The sequence below is a fragment of the Chiloscyllium plagiosum genome, chromosome 50 (assembly GCF_004010195.1).
Source record: "Chiloscyllium plagiosum isolate BGI_BamShark_2017 chromosome 50, ASM401019v2, whole genome shotgun sequence".
NCBI lineage: Eukaryota > Metazoa > Chordata > Chondrichthyes > Orectolobiformes > Hemiscylliidae > Chiloscyllium > Chiloscyllium plagiosum.
In genome coordinates this window covers 5,307,586-5,324,777 of record NC_057759.1, presented here as the reverse complement: position 1 = coordinate 5,324,777, position 17,192 = coordinate 5,307,586, and the positions used below count along the sequence as shown (strand labels likewise).

At 43.3% G+C, this 17,192-nt stretch overlaps 1 protein-coding gene across 1 annotated transcript in view; it reads left to right on the top strand.

Moving 5' to 3' along the window:
* The window catches only part of LOC122544520 (high affinity immunoglobulin gamma Fc receptor I-like), a 223,148-nt gene that overhangs the window by 23,683 nt on the left and 182,273 nt on the right, over positions 1 to 17,192 (top strand). Inside the window, exons 3-4 of the transcript XR_006310358.1 lie at positions 418 to 499; positions 13,435 to 13,517. The gene's annotated coding sequence lies outside the window, so the exon portion shown is untranslated. The remainder of the gene's footprint in view (positions 1 to 417; positions 500 to 13,434; positions 13,518 to 17,192) is intronic.

The window sequence follows — 17,192 nt, the reverse complement described above, 5'->3', positions numbered from 1 at the left end:
TCTCTAGTTATCAATGAGACCAGACCAGTTAATGCTGTGTGAATACGTAAATATATTTACCATATACCGAAAGTTACAGTTTGATAGCTGCACCCACACATTCACCAAGCAGGAACTGACAGGTATAGATCAATAACTAAACTCACATATCCACATACTCACTTGTATCAGATGGCCCCATTCATGGAGCTGTATGGGTGTTGTTTAGTTTCTGAATCTCACTCAATTGGTGTTAGAATTTTAAGAAAAAATGGACAAGGAGCAGCTCAGAGCAGGAGTGGAATCAGACCTGTGGTTCTGTTGAAATTGCTGGCTTTAAACAAAATATCCTAATGATCATTAACTGAATGTTACATTGATGTTGCCAATCATAGCTGATGTTGATTTACAGGAGGTATCTCTTCTGTCTTCCTCCAGGCAAGTACTCAAAGGACCAAGATAATGTAATATTCCCTCGGTACAGAGCCAAATGTGACCAGCTGCTTCGAACAAACAGCAGGTATGTTACTGCTGTCAGAGCGAAGAACATCCTTTCCACAGTCACAGAGTGGATTGAGTCAGACTTACATTGAGCTCCGGTCCCAGAGAGATATGTTCAAAACAAGAGTAAAACACCATCAAGCAAATAGAAGTTTATATTTTTTATCTATATTATCAATGCTTGCGACCCAGTTCCAATCAATTTGAATGAATCCTCATCTGAAATATATATTGCATTAAATCTGAACTGGACCAGTACAGCACAGGAATGGGTCCTTCAACCCACGGTTTTGTGCCGAACTTGATGCCAAATGAAATTAATCCCTTCTGCCTGTCCTTGGTTCATATCCCACCATTTCTTGCATGTTAATTGGCTTATTTTTTAAGTCCCTTCAATACCTTTATTGTATCTGCCTCCATCACCACCCCTGGCAGTGCGTTCCACTCCAACACTCTTTACGTTAAAAGAAACTGCACCTTAGGTCTCCCTTGAACTTTCACCTTATATGCATGCCTCTTAGTTTTAGGCACTTCAGCTCTTGGAAAAAGGTTCGAACCATCAACCTTAACCATGCATCTCAATTTTATAGACTTCTGGATATAGGTTTGCTGGCTGAACTGGAAGGTTGTTTTCAGATGTTTCATTGCCATACAGAGGTAATATCATCAGTGAGCCTCCAGATGAAGCACTGCTGGTATGGCTCGCTTCCTATTTATGTGTTTAGGTTTCCTTGGTTTGTGATGGCACTTCCTGTGGTGATGTCACTTCCTGTTCATTTTCTCTGGGGGTGGTAAATTGGATCGAAGCCAATGTGCTTTTTGAAGGAGTTCCGATTGGAATACCATGCTTCAGGGAATTCTCATGTGTCTCTCTGTTTGGCCTTTCCTAGGATGGATGTGTTGTCCCAGTTGAAGTGGTGTCCTTCCTCATCTGTATGTAAGGATACTAGTGTGAGTGAGTCATGTCTTTTTATGGCTAGTTTTCTGCCTGTTTGTCCAATGTGTGGACACATAAATAGAAAGCGGGCCATACCACCAGTGCTTCATCTGGAGGCTTATTGATAATGTTACCTAAGGCAAAATCGGATGTAATGGTGTTACAGTTAAATAAAGGTAATTATGAGGGCACGAGAGAGGAACCTACGAAACTAGACTGGAAGCAGAGCCTAGCGGGGAAGACAGTAGAGCAAAAATGGCAGGAGTTTGTGGGTATAATTGAGGACACTGTACAGAGGTTCATCCCCAAAAGAAAGATTATCCGGGGAGGGATTAACCAGCCATGGCTGACAAAGGAAGTCTGGAAATGTATTAAAGAAAAAGAGAGATCCTATAAAGTGGCCAAGAGCACTGGGAAATCAGAAGATTGGGAAGGCTACAAAAACAAACAGGGGATAACAAAGAGAGAAATAAGGGAGGAGAGGATCAAATATGAAGGTAGGCTAGCCAGTAATATTAGAAATGATAGTAAAAGTTTCTTTCAATATATAAGAAACAAACAACAGGCAAAAGTAGATATTGGGCCACTTCAAACTGATGCTGGAAGCCTAGTGATGGGAGATAAGGATATAGCTGGAGAACTTAATAAGTACTTTGTGTCAGTCTTCACAGTGAAAGACATGAGTAATATCCCAACTATTAAAGGGAGTCAGGGGGCTGAGTTGAGTATGGTTGCCATTACAAAAAAGAAAGTGCTAGAAAAGCTAAAAGATCTTAAAATTGAAAAATCTCCTGGCCCCGATGGGCTACATCCTAGAGTTTTGAGGGAGGTGGCTGAGGAAATAGCGGAGGCGTTGGTTGAGATCTTTCAAAAGTCACTGGAGTCAGGGAAAGTCACGGATGATTGGAAGATCGCTGTTGTAACCCCCTTGTTTAAGAAAAGATCAAGACAAAAGATGGAAAATTATAGGCCAATTAGCCTAACCTCGGTTGTTGGTAAAATTCTAGAATCCATCATTAAGGATGAGGTTTCTAGATTCTTGGAAGAGCAGAGTCGGATTAGAATAAGTCAACGTGGATTTAGTAAGGGGAGGTCGTGCCTGACAAACCTGTTGGAATTCTTTGAAGAGGTGACAAGTAGTTTAGACCAGGGAAACCCAGTGGATGTGGTCTATCTACACTTCCAAAAGGCCTTTGATAAGGTGTCACACGGGAGGCAGCTGAGCAAGGTGAGGGCCCATGGTGTTCGAGGTGAGCTACTGATATGAATTGAGGATTGGCTGTCTGACAGAAGGCAGAGAGTTGGGATAAAAGGTTCCTTTTTGGAATGGCAGCCGGTGACAAGAGGTGTCCCGCAGGGTTCAGTGTTGGGGCCGCAGCTGTTCACGTTATATATTAATGATCTAGATGAAGGGACTGGGGGCATTCTAGCGAAGTTTGCTGATGATACGAAGTTAGGTGGACAGGCAAGTAGTACTGAGGAAGTGAGGAGGCTGCAGAAGGATCTAGACAGTTTGGGAGAGTGGTCCAGGAAATGGCTGATGGAATTCAATGTGAGCAAATGCGAGGTCTTGCACTTTGGAAAAAATAATACTAGCATGGACTACTTTCTAAACAGTGAGAAAATTCATAAAGCCTTAAGGGGAGATCTAATAGAAACTTACAAGATAATACATGGCTTGGAAAGGGTAGACGCTAGGAAATTGTTTCCGTTAGGCGAGGAGACTAGGACCCGTGGACACAGCCTTAGAATTAGAGGGAGTAAATTCAGAACAGAAATGCGGAGACATTTCTTCAGCCAGCGTGTGTGGAATTCATTGCCGCAGAGTGCAGTGGAGGCCGGGACGCTAAATGTCTTCAAGGCAGAGATTGATAAATTCTTGATGTCACAAAGAATTAAGGGCTACGGGGAGAATGCGGGTAAGTGGAGTTGAAATGCCCATCAGCCATGAATGAATGGCGGAGTGGACCCGATGGGCCGAATGGCCTTACTTCCACTCCTATGTCTTATGTCTTTTTATGGCTAGTTTTCTGCCTGTTTGTCCAATGTGTGGACACATAAATTGAAAGCGGGCCATACCACCAGTACTTCATCCGGAGGCTCATTGATAATGTTACCTAATATGGTGACAAGAAATCTGAAAATGGAACTTCCAGCTCAGTGAGAAAAAATAGGTCCAAAACCTCAACCTGAGCTACAACTCTTCTCAAAATTTTATAGACTTCTATTAAGTCTGCCCTCAGTCTCTGGTGCTCAGAAGTAATATACCCGGGTTTTTCTAGCTTCTCTTTATAGCTCGTACCCTCTAGACAACATTCTGGCAAACCTCTTCTGCACGCTCTCTAAATCCTCCATGTTCTTCCTGTAATGTGGCGACAATCATGCAACACCAGATTATAGTCCAGCAGGTTAATTTGGAAGTACTAGCTTTCAGAGCGCTGCTCCTTCATCAGGTAGCTGTGAAACAGGATCATGAGACACAGAATTTATAGCAAAAGATTACAATGTCATGCAACTGAAATGATATATTGAACGATTTGGGATTGTTAAGTCTTCATCTTTTAGAATGGGTTGCAGGTTTCAGTCCATTAATATATACATCCCAGAACTTCTTTCAAGTCGCATTCTCAAGATGACTTCAGGTTTTATTTAAAAAAGGGTGACATCTCAGCTCAGACAATTATTAAAGGTGCAAGGTTAGAGTCTGTCGGTGTCCCAGGCTTGAGTCAGACTGGTTCTATTGCCAAAGTAGGAATATATAAAACATTACATGGACTGACTGCCTGCAGATTGTGCTCTTTTTGAGCAAAATAGAATGTATCTGCAAATATAATTCTGCAAATGCAAATCCACCCCAGAGACAAGTGAGTGAGTGAGAGAGCATGTGAGTGAGAGTACATATGTGAATGTGTGTGTTTGTGTGTGCATGTTTGATAAAGTGTGTTATGAGTGTGATGGGTGTAGTGTGGGGTGTGCGTGTGTGTGCACGTATGAGGGGAAGTGTGTGGATGAGAGAGGGTCTGCATGAGTGTGTCCGTATGTGTCTGAGTGAGTGAGTGTGTGTGTAGTGTGACAGGAACCCAATTTGAGGCTGTCCTCATGGGTTCTCAACTTTAGTAAGGATACTTTTCATGTTACAACAGAGGTGAACAAATAGACTATGTTTGAGCAACCATATGTGAAGTAGATAGTGAGTACAGATATTGAAGGAAACATTTCAGCTATCACTAACTGAGAAGGACAGAATTAATCTTTTGTCACAATACTCTAAGTATGACCTAAACAAAGTCTTATAAAGCTGCAATATGACATCCTGACTTTTGTACTCAATGCTCCAACCAAAAGCTGAAAATGTGTTGCTGGAACAGCGCAGCAGGTCAGGCAGCATCCAGGGAACAGGAGAATCGACGTTTCAGGCATAAGCCCTTCTTCAGGAATGAGGAAAGTGTGTCCAGCAGGCTGAAGGGAGATTACAGAGAGTTAGGCAGGAATTTTAAAAAGGAGGTCCTCGAGAGTAATAATATCTGGATTACTCCCAGTGCTATCAACTAGTGAGGGCAGGAATTGGAGGATAGAGCAGATGAATGCATGGCTGAGGAGCTGGTGTATGGGAGAAGGGTTCACATTTTTGGATCATTTTAATCTCTTTTGGGGTAGAAGTGACCTGTACAAGAAGGACGGATTTCACCTAAATTGGAAGGGTACTAATATACAGGCAGGGAGATTTGCTGGAGCTTCTCGGGAGGATATACACTAGTAAGATGGGACACAGGGAGATTGTGAAGAAAGAGCTCAATCTGAGGCTGGTAGAGTTGAGAACAGAAATGAGTCAAACAGTCAGGGCAGGCAGGGACAAGGTAGGACTAATAAATTAAACTGCATTTATTTCAATGCAAAGGTCCTAACAGGGAAGGCAAATGAACTCAGGGCATGGTTAAGAACCTGGGATTGGGATATCATAGCAATTACAGAAACATGGCTCAGGGATGGGCAGGTTTGCAGTTTAATGTTTCAGGATATAAATGCTGATACAGAGAGGATAGAAAGGGAGGCAAGAGAGGAGGGGGGAGTGGCATTTCTGATAAACTGTGCTGAGGGAGGATATTCCTGGAAATACACCCAGGGAACTTATTTGGGTGGAACTGAGAAATAAGAAAGGGATGATTACCGTATTGGGATTGTATTATAGACCCGCAAATAGTCAGAGGGAAATTGAGAAACAAACTTGAAAGGAGATCTCAGCTATCTGTAAGAATGATAGGGTGGTTATGGTAGGGGTTTTTAACTTTCCAAACATAGACTGGGACTGCCATAGCGTTAAGGGTTTAAATGGGGAGGAAGTTGTGAAGTGTGTACAAGACAATTTTCTGATTTAGTATGTGGATGTACCTACTAGAGAAGGTACAAAACTTGCTGAAAACGTGTTGCTGAAAAGTGCAGCAGGTCAGGCAGCATCCAAGAGCAGGAGAATCGACGTTTCGGGCATAAGCCCTTCTTCAGGAATCCTGAAGAAGGGCTTATGCCCGAAACGTCGATTCTCCTGCTCCTTGGATGCTGCCTGACCTGCTGCGCTTTTCCAGCAACACATTTTCAGCTCTGATCTCTAGCATCTGCAGTCCTCACTTTCTCCTCGAAGGTGCAAAACTTGACCTACTCTTGGGAAATAAGACTGGGCAGGTGACTGCAGTGTCAGTGGAGGAGCACATTGGGGCCAGCGACCATAATTCTATTTGATTTAAAATAGTGATGGAAAAGGATCGACCAGATCTAAAAGTTGAAGTTCTAAATTGGAGAAAGGCCAGTTTTGATGGTATTAGGCAAGAACTTTCGAAAACTGATTGGGGGCAGATATTCGCAGGTGAAGGGATGGCTGGGAAATGGGAAGCCTTCAGAAATGAGAATACGAGAATCCAGAAAAAGTATATTCCTACTAGGGTGAAAGGAAAGGCTGGTAGGTATAGGGAATGCTGGATGACTAAAGAAATTGAGGGTTTGGTTAAGAAAAAGAAGGAAGCATATGTAAAGGTATAGACAGGATAAATCGAGTGAATCCTTAAGGAAGTAGGAATATACTTTAGAGGGAAATCAGGAGGGCAAAACGAGGACATGAGATAGCTTTGGCAAATAGAATTAAGGAGAATCCAAAGGGTTTTTACAAATACGTTAAGGATAAAAGGGTTACTAGGGAGAGCATATGGCTCCTCAAAAATCAGCAAGGAGGCCTTTGTGTGGAGCTGCAGAAAATGGGGGAGATACTAAATGAGTATTTTGCATCAGTATTTAATGTGGAAAAGGATATGGAAGATATAGACTGTAGGGAAATAGATGATGACATCTTGCAAAATGTTCAGATTACAGAGGAGGAAGTGCTGGATGTCTTGAAATGCTTGAAGGTGGATAAATCCCCAGGACCTGATCAGGTGTACCCAGAACCCTATGAGAAGCTAGAGAAGTGATTGCTGGGCCTTTTGCTGATATATTTGTATAAGTGATAGTCACAGGTGAGGTGCCGGAAGACTGGAGGTTGGCTAGCATGGTGCCACTGTTTAAGAAGGGTGGTAAGGACAAGCCAGAGAACTATTGACAAGGTTCCCCATGGGAGAATGATTATCAAGGTTAGATCTCATGGAATTCAGGAATAACTAGCCATTTGGATACAGAACTGTGGCTCCAAGGTAGAAGACAGAGGGTGGTGGTGGAGAGTTGTTTTTCAGACTGGAGTCCTGTGACCAGTGGAGTGCCGCAAGGATCGGTGCTGGGTCCCCTACTTTTTGTCATTTACATAAATGATTTGGATGCGAGCATAAGAGGTACAGTTAGTACGTTTCCAGCTGACACCAAAATTTGAGATGTAGTGGACAGTGAAGTGGATCTTCACTGTCAGATTACAATAGGATCTTGACCAGATAGGCCAATGGGCTGAGAAGTGGCAGATGGAGTTTAATTCAGATAAGTGCGAGGTACTGCATTTTAGGAAAGCAACCCTTAGCAGGACTTATACACTTAATGGTAAGGTCCTAGGGAGTGTTGCTGAACAAAGAGACTCTGGAGTGGAGGTTCATAACTCCTTGAAAGTGGAGTCGCAGGTAGATAGAATATTGAAGGCAGCATTTGGTATGCTTTCTTTTATTGGTCAGAGTATTGAGTACAGGAGTTGGGGCGTCATTTTGCTGCTGTACAGGACATTGGTTAGGCCATTGTTGGAATAGTGCATGCAATTCTGGTCTCCTTCCTATCAGAACGATGTTGTGAAACTTGAAAGGGTTCAGAATAGATCTACAAGGATGTTGCCAGAGTTGGAGGATTTGAGCTATAGGGAGAGGCTGAACAGGCTGGGGCTGTTTTCCCTGGAGCATCGGAGGCTGAGGGGTGACCTTACAGAGGTTTACAAAATTCTGATGGGCATGGATAGGGTAAATAGGCAAAGTCTTCTCTCTGAGGTCGGGGAATCCAGAACTGGAGGTCATAGGTTTAGGGTGAGAGGGGAAAGATATAAAAGAGACCTCAGGGGCAACTTTTTCACACCGAGCATGATACGGGTATGGAATGAGCAGCCAGAGGAAGTGCTGGAGGCTAGTACAATTGCAATATTTAAGAGGCATTTGGATGGGTATATGGAGGGATATGGGCCGGGTGCTGGTAGGTGGGACTAGACTGGGTTGGGATATCTGATCGGCATGGATGGGTTGGACCGAAGGGTCTGTTTCCATGCTGTACATCTCTATAACTCTCGATATGGAGTTCAAATTTATATTGAAGGGAACATTACAGCTCTCAGGAATTGAGAGTGACAGAATTAATCTTTTGTCATGTATATGAACACAGCAATCAAATAATATGAATTCCAAATGCACATTCTCTGTCAAAGCCTGACATAGAATGATTACTGTGTAGGTACGTAACCAAACATTGCCCCCCACCCCTCCCCAATACACAGACTCTCTGTCTGTCTCTCTCTCTCTCTTTCTGACTTTCACCATCCTGACACATATTACAAAGTCTAAGCACCTTGCAGTTCCAATACCATTGCAAGTAACAGAAATGTTCCATTCAAAATGATTTCTACCCACAGCTCCTTTGTCAGAGAGTGAGAGGCTGACAGCACAGAATCAGGCCCTTTGAAACTTTAGAGTCTGCACCGATCAGAAACAACCAGCTCACAATTTTCATCCTGATCAGCCAGCATCCATTTGCATAAATGTATCATGGTAGCAGAGAAGCTGCCATCCCCATCTTTATCACAACCACATTCTCCATTTCTTCATATTGTAATAGAAGACTTTGTTTTGTTTGTTTCAGTCCAACCAGAAACCTTTTTTAAGATAATTATGTACTTCTTTCAAAGTTAGTTGCAATTATCGACAACGAGCTCTGGATTCCTCCTCCCCCTCCCTCGGATGTATCACAAAAAAGCGTGAAATCTGGCTGCAATTTTCACAATGCATCAATGGAATCTAATAACCACCCTTCAAAGCAGTGGAGAAAGGGGAAAAAAAAGCCAAAATTGGTCGGTTTGTAGAACTGCTTGTTTTATTTTCAAGCAGAGTTGAACAGTGTTGATTATTCCATAAATCGAATTTGACAGTTTACATACTCTGCACTGCATGACAAGAGTCCTTTTCTTTTCCTCCTCCCTAGTATAGAGTAACACAAGAGTACTATTAATGGTGCATCATCACACTACAGAGCAGGGTAATGCTCTGTCTACATCAGAAAATAGAAGTGAATTAGCCAATTGTCTTTTTTGTACCAGGAACATTATGGTCAGTCAGCTCCAATGCAGTTGAATGGTTTGTCACCCTTTCACTTAGTTGCAAATGGATTAGTTTACACTGATTGTTAGATCAGCAGTGTTCAGAAAAGTACATCAATATGCACTGAAACAAAAACTAATGGCATTCTGAATATGAACATTTTATATCTCATTACTGCCTGTTACATTCTGCACTATACAAGATACAAAAAGTTCATTGTGTTTCCTACCTTGACTCTGAAGAGCAGCCAGAATCCTTTCTGTTGCAGTGTGTTACGTTTTCACTTGCACGTGATTGCGTCAGGCACTAACAATTAAATAACTTTGGCTGTTTCCCATCCACTACAGGCGACATGAACTGAGATAAATGAATGAAATAAATATACTCTACCTGAGACTGTGGGAATCATCAAAACTAGCATTATAGTTATTAAAAGTCAGATGACAGCAGAACTGATATCAAGTTGTCCTTTTCATATAGACGCTGACAATGAGTCGATGAAGTTCACATTCCCCAATGTTTACTGCAGATCTAATTCATAAGAGAATGTCCTAGTACAGATACAATGGGCTGAATGGTCTGCTTCCGAGCTGTACCATACCAGCGATTCTGATTTTGATGAGAAAGGAGATGACATGCTGTTGTGTTGCATATTGGTCTAAAAAACATCATACAGAAATGAACTGACATGCAGAATAAAACTCTTTTACAAAAAAATACCAACAATGTCTGGGTACAAATTAAAACTAAATGTTTCAGTGATACCACAGATCCCAGACTCTCTACCCAAACAGGAAATGTGTGACCATAAGTCAGAATGGTTCTCAGAATAAAGCAGTTTCCCTTCTGCCATCGCCCTTTCTCCTCTCTCCCCCACCCACCACAACCAACTGACAGTCAACTAAAAAAAGTCACAAAATGCAGAAAAGATTAAGATCCAGTCTCAACACCCTCATAACAAATATCATAGATTGTATCACATAGACACAGAGAATATTACGAGCTTCCACTTTGATACACAACAGTAGAACCTGACAAGTGCAGGCTGATAACTACACACTCATTCATGTTGCTGAAACAGACAAACAAATAATGACGACAGTTACTGTGGTGCAAATGTGTGACTATCAGTGTCCATCGGTCAGTTTCTGTTAACAAGTCACACATTCGCATTTCAGTATCTGTCAGGGACAGATTAATAACTACATTCACAAAGCTAAAAGTGACAGGAACAGAATTATAACTACACTCCCAGTTTCACACAGCATAATCTGACAACTACACTCTGATGACGACGACACTCATATTCACAGAGCAGAGTCTCGCAGGTACATTAGTACCTGCAGTGTTCACATTCATCAAATGGGGTCTGACAGGTAGAAATCAATATTTAAATTCACATTGACAAGAGATTGAGGGGCATAGATTGGTAACTGCATTCACATATTGATATCGGAGAAATTGACAAGTACAGATTAATGTTGACTGTCTCAATTCACAGAGCATGAACAGACTGGTAAACACACACACATTCACATCGGGAAAACGGACATGTAGAGATGGATAGTTACATGCACATAGAAGAAACTGACAAGTACAAATTGATAACTACATTGGTTATATAAATGATTAGGAGTTGGGTGTTGAGGATATAATTTCTAAATTTGCAGTTGATACTAACCCACGGAGATGAGTGATTGGGAGGATGATGCTGAGTGACTTCACAGTGAGATTGACAAGTTGGCCAAATGAGCAGATGTCTGGCAGATGAATTCCAAGCAGAGAAATGTGAGGTAGTGCATTTTGCTACCAGAAACACAGAGCAACAATGCAGGGTCAATGGTGTGTCTTTGAAGGGAGCACTGGAGTAGAGGACCTGGGGGGGTTCACGTTTATCATTCTCTGAAGTTGACCAGGCAAGCTGAAACCTTTGTGAAGAAATCATTGGTCAGATTACAGCTGTGTTCAGTTCTGGGCACTTTATTTAAGGGAGGAACTTCAAGCTCTGGAGAGCATTCATTGAAGATTTACTAGAATGATAACAGCAATGAAGAATTTTACATACAAGGAAGGATTAGTGGCATCAGGCTCCTTTTCCTTGAAGTAGAGAAGATTAAGAGGGGAACCTTATGGAAGTGATCGAAATTATGAAAAAGTTTCAGGGGAAAGAGGAGTATTTTGTTACCACTAGTTGGTATGCCAGTAACTAGGGGTCACAATTTCAAAATTGTCAGCAAGAGAGCGAGGAGTGAGATGAGGAGAAATGTCTTTACTCAGAATTATTAGGATTTTGGATTGTGCAGCCTGGGATCATAGATCCAGCCTAGAGCCAGATGGCAGATTCCATATGAGGTATGAAAAGAGAGCTGATATATATTGACAGTGATGAAGAGGGCAATGAAGATAGGGCTGGAAAACAATCCCACCTTGAATTATTTCCAGCTCACTACAATTTAAACAAAACATGGAGAGTACATTCAATTCATTGGCACATCTGCATGGACCCATTCACCAGGAGACCTACTGGATGCTCAAGTTCGGAAGGAACAGCATAAAATCTCAAATCAACAGTTAGATTGTGCTACAGTGAGATAAACTGACACCCTGAGGGGTGTGGGAGAGACAATTATGCAGATGGTTTCTCAAACCAAGTCGATCTTTGGAACTAACATCTTACTGAGTGAATTGAGACAAAGCCTAGCCAAGTCACAGAAATGTGACATTGCTCTGCCTTCTCTTCCTTGTCCTCCTTATTTGCTGGAAGGTAGGATTGCTACTGATCGATTTATGAACGTGGAAGGTTGGCATTAATGTTTCCCTCTTCTTCTTGACCTGGTTCCTCGTTCCCTCCTGTATCTGTGTGCCTCAGGGTGGTGTATGTGATGTAGGGTGGTTACTGCACTGCTTGGTCAGCCTGAAAACAGGTCAACAGAGAAACGTAGTAGATAGAAGCAGGACCAACATTGGTGTAATTGTGGACAGAGAAGGTTATCTAAGAGTACAATGGAAATTTGATCAACTGGGCCAGTAGGTCAGGGAATGGCAGATGAAGTTTAATTAGAATAAAGGCAAGGTATTACATTTTGGTAAGGCAAAGTCTGGGAAGCGAACAAACAGAACTCGGGGTGCAGGTGGATAGTTCCTTGAATGTGGCATTGCAGCGAGACACGGTGGTGAAGGCAACGTTTGGCATGCTTGCCTTCAATAGTCAGAGCAGGAGTTGGGGCATCATGTTACAGCTATAGATGACTTAGTGTGGAAACAGGCCCTTCGGCCCAACAAGTCCACACAGGCCTGCCGAAGCGCACCCCACCCCTACATTAACCCATTCACCTAACATTACAGCAATTTAGCATAGCCAATTCACCTAACCTGCACATTTTTGGACTGAGAGGGGAAACCGGAGCACCTGGAGGAAACCCACGCAGACACGGGGAGAATGTGCAAACTCCACACAGTAAGTCATCTGAGGCGGGAATTGAACCCAGGTCTCTGGCGCTGTGAGGCAGCAGTGCTAACCATTGCGACACCGTGCCGTACTGGATTTAGTGAGGCCACTTATAGAATACTGTGTACACTTCTGGTCAACCTGCCGTATAAAGGATGTTCTGAAGCTAGAAACGGTATAGAAAATATTTATAAAGATGTGACCACAAATACAGAGTTTGAATTATAACAAGAAGCTGCATAAGCGGGAAGCTTTTCTCCCCTGGAGCATTGGAGGCTGAGGGGGTGACCTTATAGAGGTTATAAAATCATGAGGGGCATAGATAAGGTAAATAGTTATGATCTTTTCTCCAGGGTAGGGGTGTCCAAAACAAGTGGGCATAGGTTCAATGTGAGAGGGGACAGATTCAAAAGGGATCTGAAAGGCAAATTTATCACAGAGAGCAGTGCGTATACAGAATGAGCTGCCAAAAGAAGTGGTGGAGGCAGGTACAATTACAACATTTCAAAGACATTTGGAAAGGTACATGGATAAGAAAGGTTCTGAGAAATATGCGCCAAATACAGACAAAGGGGCCCAGTTGAGTTTGGGAAACCTGGTCAGCTTGGGCAAGTTGAGCTGAAGGGCCAGTTTCCGTGCTGTATGACTATGAAAATGCATGAGAATAATCTTTGCCTGAAAGACAATCAGAATGTACTGGAGGAGCTGTGAATATCTGGGGTCATTATCCAGACCAATTTCTCTTGGCAAAGCATGTGATTGGAATAAGCCTAAAACTGACTCTGACAAATGTTATTTCTCTGTACTCTGAACAGGATGTGGCCATCTCTGCCAAAGTGGGAAGCGGATACAATTCCGAAATGTCCTTGAACCAATCGACTTGCTCAGCCAAAAGGAGGTGAGGAGTTTGGAAAGGATTAGGAGTCATGTGCAGAGCAGACTGGGTGAGGAGGACAGATTTCATTCCCTGAAGGACCATCACAGACAGGAACAGGAGAAAGCTATTTGGCCTCTCGAGCCTCGAGATAGTGGAATCAAGGGTTATGGAGATAAGGCAGGAACAGGATACTGATTAGGAATGATCAGCAATGATCATATTGAATGGCAGTGCAGGCTCGAAGGGCTGAATGGCCTACTCCTGCACCTATTGTCTATTGCCTGCTCAGCCAGAAAAAAGCATCATGGCTGATGCACTATTCCTCACGGTCACTTTCCTGCACTTAACATGTAACACTCAATTCCCCAATTGATCAAGTTTCTATCCATCTCAGCTTTAAACCTGTTCCCTGTCCCCACACACAGCTCTCTGTGGCAAGGAGCGCCAAGCACTCACAATCCTCTGAGAGAAGAAACTTCTCGTCAACTCAGTCTTCAATTTTGAACCGTATGGTTGTTTGTTCCTGACAACAGTCATCATTAGAGTCTTAACTCCAGATCTGTTTTTGTTTAAGATCGCATTCCAAATCCACCTGCCACAGCAAGATTCACACTCACATCAGCAGATCATACCCTGGAGAGCTGAAAACATAGGATTTTACTTCCACGTTATTTCAGAAACTGAAAATGAATACTCATCAAAATTAATTTCAGAATAAATTTCACCACATCTTTGTGCTAAACATTGATGTCGCCAGAATCCATACAGTGTGGATTCAGCCCATCCAGTCCACCCCAAGCCAGTGAAGAGCATTCCAAACAAACCCTGACCCTATCCCCATAACCCTGCATTAACCATGTCCAATCCCCCTAACCTGCATATTATAGAAGTCGCCTTTCAGGCCATCGAGTCCACGCTGACCCTCTGATTAGCATCCCACCCAGACACACTGCCCTACCCTATCCCTGAAAAACTGCATTTGCATTGGCTAATCCTCCTCACCCACATGTCCTTCACACTATGGGCAACTTAGCATGGCCAATCTAAACTGCACATCTTTGGACTTTGGGAGGAAACCGGAGCACCCGGAGAAAACCCGTGGAGAGAAGGGGACAATGTGCAAACTCCACACAGACAGTCACCCCGAGACTGGAATTGTTCCTGGGTCCCTGGCGCTGTGAGACAGCAATGCTAACCACTCAGCCACTGAGCCACCCAATGTTTTTGCCATTGTCATGTAGGGGTTGGTTTGCTCAGTTGATTCTATAGTTCCTGAGGAAGGGCTTGTGCCCGAAACGCCGATTCTCCTGTTCCCTGGATGCTGCCTGACCTGCTGCGCTTTTCCAGCAACACATTTTCAGCTCTGATTCTATAGTTGGCTTACAATGTATAGTCACGTTGACAGCTTGTATTTCAATTGCTGATCTGGTTGAGATTGCTGTGAATGATCATTCCCTGTGCCTTAGATGTGGCGACCCTCAGGTTAAACCATAAACAGTTGTTGCTTTTTCTCTCTCTTTCTCTCCCACACCTCTCTCTCCCTCTCTCTAATGAGACAATGGTGACTTTACATTAACTGCTTGCAAAAAACATAACTTTGCTGATTAAAACTTAATGGCCTCCCTTTTCACTACAAAATAACCAATGTGTTTCTTTCCTGATGCACCAGTGGAGTGAGCTATAAATAAAAGACATTTTACCAACGGGACATATCTAAATGAACTGTGAGAGGATGCACAAGGAGATTTACCAGCAGGTTGCCTTGGGGGCTGGAGAGTTTCAGTGATTGAGGGAGATCGGACAGACTGGGGTTGTTGACCTTACAGCAGAGTGGATTGAAAGAGAGAGATGTATAAATCAATGAGGGGTGAAGATAGGAAGGAACTTTCACCCCTTGACAGAGGTGGAGGAGGGGCATAGATTGAAGCTAAGGGCCAGGAGGTTTCGAGGGGATGTGAGGAAAATCTTGTTCACCCAGAGGGTGGTGGGAATCTGGAGCTCACTGCCTGTAAGGGTGGGAGAAGATGAAACACTCATCACATTGAAGGAGGATTTAGATGTGCATTCGTGACGCCAGGGCTAAAAGGGCCAAGTGCTGAGGGAATGGGATTAGAGAATAGTGAGGTGGTTATTTCTGAACGGCACAGATTCGATGGGCCGATGGGCCTTTTTTTGGGCTGTAGATCTCTCAGAAGTTATGACTAACGCACTTTGTGATGTGTATTCTACATCCAAGATCCAACTGCAATGTGATTTTGTACATTTCATATTCAGAGAGGTTTGTCTTCAAAACAGAGATTGAGTAGTTAAGGCCAATACTCTCTGGAGTTTAGAGGAATGAGAGGAGATCCAACTGCGGGATATAGGACGCTAAAGGGGGTGGGATTGACAAAGGAGACAGAGGGAGGGTGTTTCCTCATGTGGGACAATTTAGAGTGAAAGGGTCATTGTTTCAGGAGAAGAGGGTGGGACAGATTGAAAACAGTGATGCTGAGAAATGGCTTCTCTCCAAGGGAGAGGGGGTGGGAATCTCTGGGACTCTTCCTCCCCCCCCCCCCCCCCCCCCCGTCAACGTCGGGACACTAAATAAATTGAAGGAGGGGACTGACAGATTGTTAATCAGTGAGGGGTTAAAGGGAGTGAGGGGAGAAAATTGGGGCCGAGACTGGGATGAAGTGAGTCACACCTGTATAGAATGGGGGAAGCAGGCTCCAGAGGGCTCCTCGCCCGTATGTTGTGTTGGTCGTCCAGCTGCCTGAACACTTTTTAGTGTGGGTGACTCATAGCATATGCTCAGAAAGCTCTGAATCTCAGGGACTGAACTATGTGATGCATCACAATCTATTAGGCACTTAGTGCAAAGACCATAAGATATAGCAGCTATTCAACCCATCAAGTCTGCTCCGACATTGCATCATGGCTAATATGTTTGTTAATCTCATTCTCCTGCCTTCTCTCTGTAACGGTTGATCCTCCTACTGATCAAGAACTTATCTATCTCTGTCTTAAAGACATAATGACAACTGTCTGCAGTAATGTTTTCCACAGATTCCCCACTGTCTGACTGAAGAAATTCCTCCTCATCTCAGTTCTAAAGGGAGGTCCCTTCACTCTGAGGCTGTGCCTTCAGGTCCTAGTCTCTCCTGCTCATGGAAACATCTTCTCCATGTCCACTCTATCCGGGACTTCCCGCACCCTTCTAAACTCCACTGAGTCCAGACTCAGAGTCTTCAACCTCTCCTCATATGACAAGTTCTTCATCCCTGGAATCTTTCTTGCAAACCCCCTCTGGACTCACTCCAGCACATCCTTCCTTAAATAAGGGCCCAAAGCTGCTCACAATATTCCAAATGTGGTCTGACCAGAGCCTTATACAGCCTCAGCAGTACATCCCTGCTCTTGTATTCTGACCCTCTCGAAATGAATGCTAACATTACATTTGCCTTCCTAACTGCCAACTGAACCTGCCTGTTAACCTGAAGAGAATCCTGAACTCGAACTCCCAAGTCCCTTTGTGCTTCAGATTTCCGAAACCTTTCCCCATTTAGGAAACTGTCTCTGTCTCTGTTCTTCCTACTAAAGTACATAACTTCCCACTTTCCCACATTGTATTCCATCAGCCATTTCATTGCCCATTCTCTTCGCCTGTCCAAATCCCTCTGCAGCATCCCTGCTTCCTCAACACTACCTGTCCTT